This window comes from Canis aureus, chromosome 7, assembly GCF_053574225.1.
Source record: "Canis aureus isolate CA01 chromosome 7, VMU_Caureus_v.1.0, whole genome shotgun sequence".
Classification (NCBI taxonomy): Eukaryota; Metazoa; Chordata; class Mammalia; order Carnivora; family Canidae; genus Canis; species Canis aureus.
Genome location: NC_135617.1, coordinates 4,222,729 through 4,238,778, shown reverse-complemented (window position 1 = coordinate 4,238,778; position 16,050 = coordinate 4,222,729). Strand labels below are relative to the sequence as shown.

The window sequence follows — 16,050 nt, the reverse complement described above, 5'->3', positions numbered from 1 at the left end:
TATTATTTAGCGCTAAAAAGAAATGGGCTAATAGGCCATGGAAAGACATGAAGAAAACTTAAATGCATATAGCTAAGTGAAAGAAGCCAATCTGAAAAGGCCACCTAGCGTATGATTCCAAATACATGACATCTTGTAAAAGAACAAACCATAGAGACAGTAAAAAAAAAATAAAAATAAATAAAAAAAAAATTCAGTGGTTGCCAGAAGTTAGGGGTGCAGAGCCACGCAGAGCACAGAGGATCGTTAGGGCAATGAAAATACCCTATATAATAGCATAATGGTGGACACGCATGGCTGTATGTTTACCCAAACATGTAACGCGTACAACACTAAGAGTGAACACTAATGTAAACTAAGGATTTGGGGTGAGGACACTGTGTCAACATAGGCTCATCAGTTGTAACAACTGTACAACTCTGATGGGAATGCTGATAATGAGGGACACTGTGCATGTGTGGGGGCATGGGTATATGGGAAATCTCTGTACTCTCCCCTCAATTTTGATATGAACTGCTCTAAAAAATAAAGTCTATTAAAAAAAAAAAACCTTTTAAAAAAACACCAAACCAAACAAGTGCTTTTTCCTGCCCTCATACATCTTGCTCCGTTGGCTCTGAAATTGTTTCTGAAGCTTTCTACTTTTGCCTTCAAAAACATTACATGACATCTTGTTGTTGTATTTACTACCTAGAAAACATGGAAGCCTACTTATATTTTCCTCTAAGCCACTGTATAAATAGAATAATAAAAAAGTTACAAGATTGGCTAGTAGCCAGTATTTGTATTAATAAGTATAACCAAATATGAGAAAATACAGTAAATATTATAGTAACTGTCAAATTTTTTTTGTTCTTCCAGTCATAGGTAATACATAAAAAAAAGCGCTGACATTTTGCCAACGAGGCCTCTCCCACACCTAAAACTTCCCTGTGGATCACTGTGAGGACTTCCAAACTTTGTAAGTTTTATAAATTATTTCATTTTTAATACCTATGGGCTGTTCAAACTTTTAACCCCATTATCAAATTTACTTTTTTTTTTTGCAATAAGTATCACCTTGACACATAGGTCAAGCTCTCTGGTAAAGGAAAAAAAAAAGTTTTTCCCCTTATTTGATAACTGTATGACGGGCAAAGTGGTGGTTACTTTGCTTTTTATAACTACTGCTTCCAATACTACCAGTTTAGGACTACGTTTCAGAATATTCTTCCAAAGATGAGCAAAATCTGCCTCCCACCCACAAGCACAGGTTCTGTTTGTTTTAAATTACTGTGGCATTAAATCTTGATGAAGAGCAACAGAAAAAATAATGTCGTGGAAAGGAACCTTCTCTCCCCTTCCCATTCTTCCAGCCCAAGTATGGATCTGTTTCCTGTCACACTTGGAAGTTATCCAATCCTTGGCCAGTATTGCCCAAAGCAGGGGGAACAACCAACAGAAGTTGTGAACTGCTATTTGGGATCCTCCTGCATCATTTTCCCTGTACCTTCCCTCAGACACTCACCACCGTTGCAATTCGTCATCTGACTATCTGTTTCCCCCACAGCCAACATCATATAGCTTTTTGGTGGCACAGCAGGACTTACTTAAGCCCCTGAGGCCCACACACTCTTTCCACTACATCATGCCGCCTCGTGACTGACCCTGAAACCATCTCACTTGGTCTTGGCAGGCTTATTTGGAAGGACTATGCAAATGAGTGAATTGTTTTACCCCCCTTCTTCTGTTAACATAAATGATCCACACAGCATCTCACTTCCTTTCCTTCACTTTACACGCTGACTACATTTAGTAGTGGCACATTTCACAACTTAATGAACACTCCTACATCTTCTAAGAAATGGCCTTACGCACCCAACTGTAGGGTCTGCTTTTTATACACTACACGTAATCTGCAAAGAAGGATGTCTTTAGAAGAGGTGAACACTAGAAATGGAGATTAGGACTCTGCATCTGAATACTGGCTTCTAGTTCTGCTTTAAAAATCACCCACGGGCTAACACCCACAAGTATGTTACAGGAAGTGGGACTTAGGATTGAAACCCATGGGTGTCAGTGCGAACAACTGGGGACCTCTGCCCGCAAAGCAGCGAGTGACCAAACATGCTACCCACTCTCCCTTCCTGGGGCCCTGCCCTTATCTCATGCCCTTTCTGCAAGACTATCAGAGTTATAGACACTGAGCACCTAGATGTCAGCAGAGCATCTGACAGGTGCGCCAAGCGTAGCTGCCTGAGGTGGGAAAGCCTGGGCTAAGGGACAATTCAGTTTGAAGGCCTCAGAGGTGACTGAGCAACCATACCCAGGGGTGCCAACATCACAGAGGAGCAACACTGACCTGAGGGAGGTCCTTGCACAGCAGGACTTTGTAGGTCATCCCTGGTGAGGTTTTCAGCAAGATGTGCTTAGAGATATCACAAATAATTCACAACTGAGGGGACAGTCAATCAACTAGAGAAAAGAACAGAGATCTTAAAACATTTCAACGGGCTGCAGTGACTGCCACAACTGACCAAACCACCGGCAAAAAAGAATCCAAAGAATTCACGGGAATAAAACCCTACTTTTCATAGTAAGAAATCAACTGCGTATAGATAGGAGGGTGTCATCACCTGCCCTGCACCCTCCAATCTGCTCAGCTGGGACAACACAGCCCTGTTCACAAGTTCTGTCACGTGACCTTGACCCCAGGCTCTGAGCAGGGGAGGCTCCAGGCCACAGATTCACAGACGCACATCCGTGTTGTGACTCTGACTTCAGACTAGGGGCTTCCTTCGGGTCTCTGGACTCAAGCTCCCATCTTGGGCCCTCCCCTGCTTTGGGAGTTGACTCTAACTCATTCTTCAGGACTCAACTCTTTTCATCAGCTCCCTGGTTGGAGCCTCGTCCCTCCATACCAGTGTGCCTCCTATCTGTCCTTTCAGCGGGACAATTCTGCTCCCAATATCTGTCCAGCTAGACTGCCACCTACACAAGACTTTCTCCAGTTCTATGCCTCACCAAATTGTCCTGCCTTCTGTTTGCTGTCTGCTGCTGGTACCATCCATGTGAGCATGCCCCAGCCCATGGATATATCTGTTCTCTGGATCTCTATCTGGACTCTACTCTGGGTCCCAAACTGATCCCATACTGCTACAGACAGAAACCCAGCTCTTCTTCCTGGCAGGGGCAAAGGCGAGAGGTCTAAAGCAATTCATATTTTAAAGTCTTAAGGATGTTTACTGAACCTGAGTTCAATGCGAGCTGAAAAGTGTGACAGGGTGGCTAAATGGAAGTGTGACCTTGGTTCCTCTAAGTGTAGCACGTAATGATGCAGAAAACATGTGCATCTCACAAGACCTAACAGTTCTAGGAGTAGAGTCCTTGCCCTACGCTGGGCACGCCATCTCAGAAGTATTGTTCATATCTCAGCGCTATGTTCTTAAAGAGACAATGACATAAAGGGAACACCTCTAGGGGGATGTAACCAGAACAGCAGAATGCCTGATATCGGGTAATGTAAGAATATTTGTAAGAACAGGGCTGTTGGCCAAGGAAAGGGGGATTTGCAGGGTTGGGGTTCTCAGGTACTAAAGAACTGTCACATGAAGGATGAGGAGGAGACATATACGATGGAGGACAGCTTGGACTCACAAAGGGACACAGCAGAAGAGGTGGGCTGAGGCAGTAGGTGCTGATCCCATCTCCACTCTAGACTTGAGTGACCCTGCATCTCTGGCCTGAGTCTCCCCCCGAAGTCTGGGAGGCTATGGTTTCGAAGGCCCCTCCCTGCTCTCAGCACCCATGATTCCTCATCCTTACAATCACTTCAATCTAAGGAAGATGATAGGCCTGGCCTTGCCTGTTCTGTGGCCTGGGAGACCAGGTTGGTTCTTAAGACTCCCAAGGGCCCCCTTCTAGGAAAAAATTAAGCTCGCTGAAGTAATGTGTGAAACCAGTGGTCATAAGCTGTATGTTTCAGGAAATGAGAAATGTAGAAATTCTGAAAAGAGAAGGTGTGGGAGGCAGAAAAATGTCCACCCCCTCCCCAAGATGTTCACTTCCTAATCCTTGCAATCTGTGGCTGCCACCTCGTACGGAATGCAATGGTAGGGTATGACGAAGTTAAGGATCTTGGGAGGAGGAGCTCATCCTGGATTATCTGGTGGGTTCTGAAAGCCATCGCAGGCATCCTTAGGAGAGGGATGGTCGGGAGACACACAGAGGAGAAGAGAACTTGAAGGGAAAGGCAGAGGCTGGAGTGACACGGTCATAAATCAAAGTAACGCCTGTCACCACCAGGAGCTGAAAGAGGTAAGCAAAGGTTTCCCCCAAAGCCTCTTGAGGGGACACACTCCCGACCTCCTGCTGTGAACTCTGACCCCCAAAACTGTGAGAGAAGAAATCTGTTGTTTGCAGCCTTCAAGTGTGTGGTCACTTCCTATGGCGGCCGCAGCAAACAAACACGAAGGTTTTCTGCTTACACTTTTGGTGTTGCCCCAAAGTGGGCCGTGGTAACCCGTGTTAGGGGAAAAGCCTGAATTTTTGAGTATTTTGATGGTCGCATCCCCATACACACACGCCAGCCCAGAAGAAGCGCAGCTCTGCTTTGGAAAGTGTTTCGGGGCAGTGTCAAAAGTATCTTCGAAGCCATTCTTTACACTTATTTTACTAATAATCTCTCCTTCACAGGGGATTTCAGCAGACAATAAATCTATGCAAGGCAGACAACCGAGTGATTCCAACCTCTCCCCAGCAGGCCTGGCTGCAATAGAAGAAATTATGCGGCAATTGGGCTACAGAAGAAAGACTACCGAGTAGGTGGGAGCTTGTCTTGACTCTTCATTGTCAAGTGGGCTGCATTTCTCCCCGTTCTCTCCTGGCAGCATCCAGCTCTCTCCTTGCAGGATGATAAATGCTACAGAGATGAGGACAATGAGATCATCCTGAGCCCAGGAACAGGCCTCCCTGGACTCCCATTCCTGTAGAATGCCATCGTGGGAAGTCACTCTCTTGCCGCCTCTGTCACCCCCATGGGACCACCTGGTGGGACCATGTCAGATTCAAAGAGATGGTTCTTCTAAGTTTCTAATTTCTCTTTGATAAAAAACATCATTAATTACTATTTTTAAACAAATAACGGTGAAAGTCCCTTTAAATTCAGGGAAGAGAAAAAGGAAAGATGCGTATAAAACTACCAGTTAAACTGCATGAAGCTGATGATGGTTGTTCATTTGTCTTCTGCTCTTTTGAGCTTCAGTACAAGAGAATATCCACTGTTGAGTGGAAACAGAAGGGTATCCCAAGTTTAAGAGCTACTTTTGGTTCTTACCACTTCCTACATGTAAGTCCTTGGGCAAATCATTTCACTTCTGTTCAGCTTCATTTCCCTCACATATAAAATAGGGCAACTGAGTAAGATAACATGTGGCGTGGGACCGTGGTTAGCCCATAGGTGTTAGGTAATGTTTGAGGAACAAATGAATTATACGTTCTTCATCCAAGCTAGACAATTCACTCTGATTTTTTTTCAACTTTTTCCTTGATCACAACATAAATTTTGTTATTTGTATTTCTTCCAATGGTCATCAACATCTGCCAGAGTTTATCATGTCTAGAAAGAGGGGTCTTTTATTATCTTAGAAATTCGAATTGGCAGAGGGCGTGTTTTCTCTTCCACAGTAGCAGGTTTATAATCCAGAGAATTATATAAAAGAAAGTTGGTCAGGCATTATGGGTGATATAGAACAACTGTTTTTGGTACAGGACTAAAACTGTTTGCTCTTCAACCTAAAACAGAGCTCTACGCAAGTTCCTCCCTCCCAAACACCAACCCCCGTCCCCTGTCCCCGTCCCCCACTACTACCCACCAAAACCATCCCTTTTTCCTGATCCCTAGTGACCAGGAAAGCAGGCTGTGGGAAGCCCAGCCTTTACTCAGTAAGAGGCTGGAGAATGAGACACAACTGGGCATCCCATAGGCCCCAGGGATGACAGCTCTAAGTGTGTGGATCAGAGAAGGCCTAAGGAGTAGCTAGTTCCATCTGGGGATGGACCAGGGCTGGTCCCCACACCACCTAGTGAGACTTGCACTCCATTTAGAAGCAATGGCTTCTACAGAGGGCAAGGAGTTCTGCTTATGGGTGTTCTTCCCTCTTCTTCTTCATGCTTTCTACCTCCTTATGGCAACCAGCATACACAGTGAAACGCTACATCGCCTCCCCCCCAGTACACACACACAGTCTCACTAGAGACACATCCTCATGCCTTTGGACTCCCCATATAGGCACTGCTGACCTTGTAACCCCTGAAAATCCTATTCCTCTACTAAAGAAAAATCTTACATGAATTAATTTTTCCATCTCTCAAGCAGCTATGTAGGAATCACATACATATGGCTTTAAAGCTTGATTCCAGATGCAGTCTCAAATTGTGAGCCAATTGTATAGAACCACGTTTTCTTTTTTAAAAATTTTTTTTATTATTATTTTTTTCATTTTCTTTTTTTAATAAGAACTATTAACCCCACAATAAGAAACTAGGATATTATTATCATTTCTCTTGGGACTTATTAAAACAAAAGAAACATTGAAAAATGGAGCAACTTCTATATATATTCTACATTTATGGATGAACACATTTTAAGGAATTTGCTGGGATAAAGGAAACATTCTAAAGAATTCTATTTACTTTTCTTTTGAATGGCAATTTTTATTTGGGGTGGCCTCTGTGTCTATCAAATAGACAGTATGTCTATCTATGGCCATATTCGTGGCTTGAAGACAGCTTATCTAAACCCTGCAAACAGAACAGTAATACAGAGATTGTTGTTCTCACTGAAACTACAACAATGATGGGTCTCTCTCAAGACAACTGTCAAATACTTGCAATCATGCTAAATAGAGGCCATGCAGGATACATGAAAATCATGTAGGATACATGGAAATCAAACCTCACTCCTTAGCCCTCTGAAAGTCATTATGACCAAAGTAGTTATTATTTTAATCAAGTCCATTTAAATCATGATTTAAATTACCAAATAGGATAAATCAATTTAATCAGTTTTATTTTTCAAAAAGTACATTTTTTTTGTCCTTCTGACCTAACCTGATTACATATTCTTTAAAATTCAGTTGAGTATGGGTTTTACTTTTGGAAGATACACTGTATATATTTAAATCAGTGATTTGTATAAACCATACTCAGAAGTGTATCCCTTAATAATGCAAGAAGATTCTTTTGAGACAAAAAAAAAAAAAAAAGCAGTATTAATGTCTCCCTTGTGCTCTTACTGCTCCTCCCTCTTCTATCCTTAGAGTTACTTTGCTTTTGCACGGATTACTTCATTCTCAAGAAGTATCTATTCATCTGTCTGCTTGAAACTTGGTACTTTTGAAGAGGACGCCAAGGAGTGATTGTCTTATCTCCATATAATGCTATTAACTGGCATGGTTTCCACAGATAAAACCTATAGATGGAGAAGACAAAGATGATTTCTGGAGTACACAGTAAGATTTTTTTACTTTGCCACCTACCAAAGTGGCTCTCATGGACTCTAATTTGGTCATGTGCCAGTGGTCAACATTTTAAGAGGGCAATCTAGAAGCCAGGCACTAGGCTTAGCACACGTAAAGATTCAGATCTGACAAAGCTTACGGTTCAATAGGGAACACCGATACGAGATGGTTACTGCACAAATAACTATACAACGATGACGGCTTTGAAGAAGTACGTGGTGGCAGGGCAACCCCATTCAGACGTCTTCTAGAAAGTAACATTGCTTTTTTATTACTCCTAAAACCTTTTAAAAAGAGGTCACAGAAATATATTGTCTTGAATATTGTATCAATTGCAAGGTAAGCTAGGGTTATGAGAAAGAGAAGGCTCTAGACCCAGACAGATATAACTAGAATCTTTGTTCTTGCTGTGGTGCCTCAAGCGACTCATGGTAAGGGCCATGGTTCCTTCACAAGATTGTTGTCTGGTGTGGCACACAGAAAGCACTCAGTATGTAGCATAATCTCAATAACCTACAAGGAATAATTAATAATTAGAGTTTATTCTTTGACGTGTCACGATAAGGCTAATTTTCCATTCATAGTTCTATCTTTACAAAAATGTCCAAATGACAGAGAAAGCTCACAAATCCGTTTAGGAAAAAACACACCATGACTTCTGTGATTTTTCTTCACTTGGGTTGGCCAGCAGGTATCCCTTAGTTACACAACGGAGGCACACTCTAGATTCTTCTCGGCAGATATACAAACATAGGCGAAGACAGTTTATACCTCTGTGCTCTACAGCCTTCTATCAGCATCAGAAAAAAATTCTGGAATTGGGGCTTTTGAATTAGAACTTTTAAAATGCTGAACTCCTCTAGGGCAGTTGAACGTCTTCCAGGTCATTAATTACGTGCCCAAGAGGGTGCAGCGGGAAGAGTCCCTTGCAGGCAGCTCAGGTTCACGCAGTCCAAGAAGCACCTCCTACCACACTTTCAGCTTCTCTTATTTTGAATTCCCTCAGTACTTACAAACCCCCAGCCCACAGGACGGGTTGGTCACAGCTCCTTCCTTCACTAGGCACTCGCTGCCGACAGTGTGGTCCCGGGCGCGCCAACAACGGACAAGGCCGCACCTTCAAGGAACTCCCAACCTCTGCTGGGCCTTATTAAGCATCCTTCAGACTCGTGGCCAACAGCCCTTTACAACCTTCTTGGGATAAAGCCCAAGTCAGAAAACAAAGAAATACGTGTGGCTTCTGTATTTTTTAAGTGAAAAAATGAAGGATTTTAACTTGAAACGGGGAATGGGACCGTGTTACGGATGAGAGAAAAGATCTGCCCAAGGTCGTAGGGCAAGTGAACAGCAGAGCTGAAGCAAGACGCTAATTCATTCGACTCAGGGCTTTCCCACCCCGTTTGCTGAGCCCTCTTGTCTGCCTGGCATCGGGTTGTACTGAGAACACAATGAACAGACCCGCCTCCCCCATAAACTGGACCTCCCTCCCCCTCTCACGGTGGGAGGATTCACCTCGGGCCACGGCCTGGGCGGCACAAGGCAGGGCAAGCCCTGCACCCTGGAACAGCTCCAGGATTCCCGGAGCCGTCCCGCCCCGCTCTTCTGCGCCACCCCGTCCTGAGGTGGCTCCCGGCACCCCAAGGCTCTCGCTGGCTGTGGGGCCCACGAGGGCCACAGTACCCAGCAGTGCCTTCGCTAGCCCCTGGCTTCCACAGCCAAAACTTTAGCAGCCAGGATTTCACAACGCCTCCCGTCCAACCCAGGCCTGGTGAGAGCCTGAGTCGCCTGGGTTTGCACGAGCAGGAAAGGCTGTGACCGAAAGACGGCAGGCCATTCTGCAGAAGCCAGGGGTTGCCCATAATCATTCCGGAATGCGATTCCGGATGGCACACTTCCGCAGCGTGAAGGACACTGGCTGCTTGCGGAGTGTGCCTCTAGTTCTGGGAGAAGAACTTCTCTTACACACAAAGTCTAAAGGAGAACTAACCCCAAGTCATTCTTTGATGATGAAGTGGGGCCCCTGAGTGGCCAGGGGACGGAGGACCATCACTCTGAGCTGCTGAGACTGGGGCAGAACAGGATCCCGTGGGTGGCCAGGGAGACCCTGTCCGTCCAGCCGTTCACGGGAATCGCTCCTGGGAACCCAAGGCAGCTGGGAGATGAGAAGTACAAGCAGAGAAGACTCAGCAAACATTTGCCGACGCAGTGGCTACGGGGCTCCTTCACACAGGCCCTCCGTCCAGGAGCTTTTCCGGACAGCGCAGCCTCAGGCTGAGCCTCCAGAGCCCCTTCTGCACATTCCTATTGCGACGTATAATAATCGCCTGTGTACTTGTCAGTCACATCCATTCTTGTCTCCACAGATTCCAGCATGGTGCCTAACACCCAGTGGGCATCAGAAAAATGTTAAGTGAATGAAAGGATGACCCGCGACACGGTGACTACAAACCGAAGGCACAACTAGGGCAGAGGTAAGCAGGAGTTATCTCCAGTAGAAAAAAAAAAAACAAAAACGGATGGACGGAAGGGGATCTTCCTTAACCAGTCTGAAGGCAGAGCGCTGCCCACCCCTCAGCAGCCCCTGAAGGCATCAGCCCCAGGACAGCTGTTCCCTTCTATTTCTGGGGTAAAGAGACACATCTTACGGCTAAACATCTACACGTTCCCATAATTACCAAAATCGAGCATTACAACTAAGAGGAGGGGGAAATCGTAGATGCACCTAAGTGGGGTGAGACTTTCTATTCATGTGCCAGCTCCATCTCCCAACTCAACGTCTCTCTTAGAAACCTACAGGCTCAGAGTTCAAAAGTGGACCGAGTCCTGGGTCCCAATGGGACACACTTTCTGATTTACAAGGCATGTGCTCTCAGGGCAGAACTTGTCAACTTACTTTTTCCACGTCTAGATCAGCATCCTGCTTCTTCAAAAAACTGTAGAAGAAGAAAAAAAAAAACAGACATCAAAAGAGAACTGAACACTCTTTGCCTATAAACCTCCCACAAAGTACCACCATAGAATTTCCATTTGCTGCAGACAATCAACTTGCCCACAACTCTTTTTTTTTTTTTTTCCCTCATTCACACAATTGTTGCTAAGTCACAGCTGCCATGAACACCTGCCTGCAACTGCAAAGACCTGGCCTTGTACCAACAGAGGAGGCCAACACAAGATTTTGAGTTTCTGGAGTCAGGAAAAATAAAGATGGAGGCCTGACACAGACACAGACAGACACACACACACACACACCCCTTCTGGGTTCCTACACGTCATCCATAGTTGGGATATATTAAAAAAAAAAAAAAAAGAGCCTTCCAAGGTCTTATTCAACTCATCTCTTGGCTTAAATCTTCCCTTAGACCTCAACCCATCTGTGCCCCACTTCCTAGACTGTGGGTGGGCCTCGCTGTCAAAACCACCTTCTTGGTATGGTCCCTCTTTCCCATCAGCTGGAGTTCCCCTCTAGGGGAGGTGTGCCAACTCCCCAGCCTGCACCGTGTCCACGGGACTCCAGCCCCAGGATTACCTTAGAACCTTGTGCCAACACCCCCCGGCAGAGCTGGGTACTGATTTTGTAGCACCCCTGCCCATGTCACATTAATCTTTAAAGTGCCACGAGGACGACGGCGGATTTCCAGTTTGCTCATGCACTCTGCCTACAACCTGCCAGTATGATGGTACCTCATTTATTATTTGCAATTTTAGCTGTTTGAACTGTTTTATTTTTTTTTTAAGATTTTATTTATTTATTCATGAGAGACACAGAGAGAGGCAGAGACATAGAGATAGAAGCAGGCTCCATGCAGGGAGCCCGATGCGGGACTCGATCCTGGGACTCCAGGATCACGCCCTGGGCTGAAGGCAGGTGCTAAACCGCTGAGCCACCGAGGGATCCCCATGAACTAAGTTTTAATAAGATGTCTAAAGAGAATACAGATGCTTGAATGGAATTATGTTGACCATGTGAGGGCAGAAAGGAAAAGGTTTGAGGAATGAGAATAAAAAAGCAGAGACGATTTTTCCTATCTTAGTAGAGACTTACACATTTTTTTCCGTTAGGATCCCTAGCATCCCGGTCCACAGTTTAAAATACTGCCATCATAGATCACTATCCCCATCAAAACCATCCATCCCCACACACGCACAAAAGAATTTTTGCACTGTTTGTAAGGGTGCATAATTAACAGTAACATCTTTGTTTTGTTTAATCAAAGATGACTCAGAATGAAGGGAAGAAAAAAAAAATGACCATGGGGAAGAGAATTAGAAACTCATATATTGTCTTCTGCAGATGGGTATTCAAATCATGAACTCACTGCAGACATGAAGGAGAACTAGCATGGGGCTGGAGGGAGAGAATGTGCTAATGAGCATGCCACTGCGGCCGTACCTTAGCAACCCACATCGCCCCATCTCCTGTTTGCTTCTGACCTGCTGTCCTGGCCTAACCAGGGAAATGCCACCTGGCAATACATGCCTTTCTCCTGGCTAACCCACTGAGGATGCAGATCCTGCTGAGTTGTAAAAAAAAAAAAAAAAAAAAAGGGGGGAATCCATATTGTCCAAAATTTTTAACTAGCCTCCCTATAACCAGCAAAGAGTAATTCGGTACCATGAAAGCTCTTCACCAGGGGTGCCCCCGTGGCACAGTCGGTTAAGCAGCTGACTCTTGGTTTTTGGCTACGGTTAGGATCTCAGGGTCATGAGGTCAAGCCCTGCATTGGAGGTCTCTCTTCTTTTCCCTCTGCCCCTGCTCCCCTCCCCCGTAATCAATCAATCAAACAATCAATCAATCAATCAAACAAACCTTTTCACCAAAGGGAACATACATACAGTGGAACTCTGGCTTCCACTTGAACGTTTCCCAAAAGAGGTTTAGGAAGGTTGTCGTTCTGATTCACAGAACGGAATTTTCTATTTGCAAGGTGAGAGATGCCCTCATCTGCCACAGAAAGAGCACCTGGGAGAATCATTAGCCCTTTCCAAAGCAGTGAGGAAACTTAACCTCTCTCCTACAGACAGCACAAGTGCAACTGCGCGGGATGCCCGGTTCAATAACAGGCTCTCAAAGAATGAGCCTTGGCTCCATGGCACTTGAGCAACTGGTAGCAAAAAGGAAAACTGAAAACCTGTCCGGGGCTGCTGGCTCACTATGGCACAGGGAATATCATCTATCCCTCCATATAGGCAGCTTCATCCAATTTCTTTTTCAGGCTTATAAAACAGATGGAGTTAATTAACAAAGACAATACATGTATGCATCATCCTGCAGCCATAACCTAGAAGGATGTCACAGCTTTAACTTCAAAGACTCCCAGCAAGCACAGCCTGAGATATTTTTAGGCATTAGCTCCATTGTTTCAAAGAGGATATGCTTTGGTGAGATAAAATTGCCAGAAAGTAAAATTCACAGGGCAAACACTGTCTGGTATGAAGGGTGTCATTTGTTTTTAAAACCAGGTATATCTGTCGGAAATAAAGGGTGTGTTTCTGAAAAGTTGAGAATAAATAAATTTTGTCATCAGACGTTGAAGTGAACTAGAAGCACCTTTTATTTGGGGCGCCTGGGTGGCACAGTTGGTTGAGCGTCCAACTCTCGGTTTTGGCTCAGGTTGCGATCTCACAATCCTCGGACTCCCTTTCCCTCCCCGCCAAGTGCACTCTCTAAAATAGGTAAGTAAATCTTTAAAAAAAAAAAAAAAGACAGAAGTACCTTTTGTCTTACATTCAAAAAAATTATTCTTCAAAAAATGATCAATTTTTCTACTTGATTTCTATTCTAAAACTAAACTTTTGAGATATTCAAGTTTTGAGTTTCCAAGGCTTTAAGGCAAGACGGACCTCTCCTTCCCCGTGTGTGTACGTGTCTGTGCGGACACAGGCGCATGTAGGTCTACAGACATTTTCAATAGTTGACTCTGCATTCCGCCGCGGGCTTGTGGGCATCAGGGCACTTTCCATGCTTTAATTCTTCCTGCTGAAGTCGTGCTAATGTTTTGTTTGAGAAACATGACTGAAGTGACCCAGATTCCCCAGTGGAAAAGGCTGATCCATGGATGTTGCAAACGTGTGACTGCCTGCAGGGAGGGAAGCCAGAGGACAAGGCCCTGGCCAAAAAAACGAGCTGCTCCCAACTATTTAGATCCGATCAAATCCTCTATCTTTGGGAGGATGCAGAGAGAGCTTTGTTTTTAGAGAAAACTCTAAAAATAGAACTGAGAGGCCTTCAGCTCGGAGTTCTCCCTTGATGCAGCCCACCCTGCGGCCCCGCCGCTCTCCTGTTTCCAGCCTCCCAGGGGACATCTCCCGTGGCGCCCCCCACGGGCACCTTACCACAGGGCAGAGGAACGCACAGGCACAAAGGGGCGTCAGCCGCACGTTCAGAGAAGGGGCAAGAGGCTCAGCAGGGCCACAGGGCAGACTGGGGGTTAAGAGGCTGGTGGAAGGTGGGAAATTGAGGCAGAGGCTGGCTAAGGAGCCAGCCAGTGGGAAGCACCCTCCTGCAGTGACCCCGTCTTTTCTACTCGCCTCTGTCCTGGGAAGGGCCAGAAAACTAGGCGCAGCCCCCAGCAGACTCCTGGCACCAGCTGTCACTCCAAACTCACCAACCTGCCCGGTGAGTCTAGCTTCCTCCCAGGCAGCTGGGGCTGTTGGGGGCCCGGGGCAGAGATCGCCTTTCCGCTCCTGCTTCCCTTTGGTCCCACTTCTGTGCAGAGCGAGACTTCCTCGCGTCCGTGTTGCTCCAGCACGCTATGCAGTACCTGTTCCACGGTGTCCCCTGCTCGCAGGCCGGCGTGTGCGGGGTCAGGGCCGTGCTGCACGCCACGGGGGCCTGGGCCAGCTCTGCTGACCGAGGGGGGCGGGGGGAGGGCCGGTGACCGTGGCCGGGGAAGAACCCACCCAACGGGGGTGAAGGAAGCGAAGCCGCATGCTGACTCAAGCTGCAAGTTCGGCGGGGGTGGGTGTGCGTGTGTTGGGGAGGGGTGGGCGACGGAGGCCCAGGGTGTGCCCACATACCACACATAGCATACGGACAACCAGGGCATGGCCCTGCTTTCCACTCTGTCCTGGGTTACGACCTATAAATAAGTGACAGAGATCCAATCTGGAGATTCTGCTGTTATTTTTAATATTAGCCAGTGTTTCCTTTTTACTTAAAAAAAAAAAATTGGGGGCTAAGAAGCTGAGGTTCAGTATGTGAGAGTCCTAATCACAACTCCCATGTGAGGGAGACTTAGGGATATGACAAATCCAAGATTTAAATCCTGGTTCTGCTTTTTGTTTGATTATTTTAAGAAAAGGAAGATAGGGAGAGAAATGAAATCTACTTTTCCCTTGCCACAGAATCTTCTCTATTTCCAGTTTGACCCTTTTCTACTTCTTGAAAAAGACTTAAAATATTCATCAACCTGCCAAAAAACATCTGCATGTTGCTAGACACGTCTATTCACATCTGAATGGCTTCTTTCTGCTCCAACGATCACAGCTCTATTCAATCAAAACTAAAGTGAGAACCTCAGAACTGTACGTGGTGTGATGTCAGTGGCAACGAGGATAAAACGGCCCTTGGACAGCAACTTCCATATCAAGTATGTCAACAGGGGCACTGTTCCTTCGGGTATTAACTTGGGATCCAAGGCACAAAAAGACCAGGCAGGGCCAGACTCTGCCATAATTCCAAAGAAAGCTGAGACACATACAGAGCATACACAGAAGCCCCTCAATGTTCCCTGGTGAAGGGGCAGCCCCTGGCTCCCTGCCTGAAGCCTCGGAACAGGCCCACTCTCTCAGTGGGCTCCCTGAGGCCTCCACAGCTGCACACAGACACGCAGTGCAGTGTTTGGGGCCATCCACACTCAAGGTCACCACAATCTCCTGTGTGCCCAACTACGGGGGCAGGCCCCGGAGACAGGAGCCAGCTCAGACAAGGCCCTTTTGGTGTGGGGTATTCCTCATGGCGTGGTTTCCCCAGGAAAAATGCATTTTCCTCTAGCCACTCACTCTGGCTCCAGACTAGCTCATTCTCCTGTGTCCTCCCTTCATCCACCTTCTAACAAGGTTCAAGATGGCACAACCACAACTCTTTCTCTCATCTGACCCGTCCCCCAACCCCAGCCCACCCCACCCCACCCCACCCCCCTGGGCAAAGGTGCAGTGATGGGCCCATGTCCACAACGGTGAAGGGCACAAGGCCATGACGAGGTTGGTTAACAAGTTGAGACTCCTGAAGAAGTCTGAAGGAAAGGGTCTCGTCTCAGAGAGGACAGCAAAGGTGGCTGGGGATGGCCTTTGGGTATCCTGTGCCGGGAAGCCAGGATGGAGTTCCACCAAAGTCCTAGGACTTTTGTCCTACTACCTCCTTCTTATTTCTTCTATATAAACATCTATTTACCTCATTGGAAAGGCAATCGATGCTCACTGAAAATCTGGAACCCCTTTAGGATGTTGGCACTTTCCCCTTCTGGCCCGTTTTTCTACGCTTATGTAAATGTTCACCTCTTCTACAGCACCTCCACCTCGCATGTCACAGCTGACGGCACATACCAGTTAC

General features: G+C 46.2%; 1 protein-coding gene across 3 annotated transcripts in view; it reads right to left on the bottom strand.

Moving 5' to 3' along the window:
- FYN (FYN proto-oncogene, Src family tyrosine kinase) overlaps positions 1 to 16,050 on the bottom strand; it is a 211,415-nt gene that overhangs the window by 173,076 nt on the left and 22,289 nt on the right. For 2 of the 3 annotated variants that reach the window (XM_077902737.1, XM_077902734.1), the window contains exon 2: positions 10,393 to 10,432. The exons of the other annotated variant lie outside the window; for it this stretch is intronic. The gene's annotated coding sequence lies outside the window, so the exon portion shown is untranslated. The remainder of the gene's footprint in view (positions 1 to 10,392; positions 10,433 to 16,050) is intronic. 3 annotated transcript variants of the gene reach the window in all.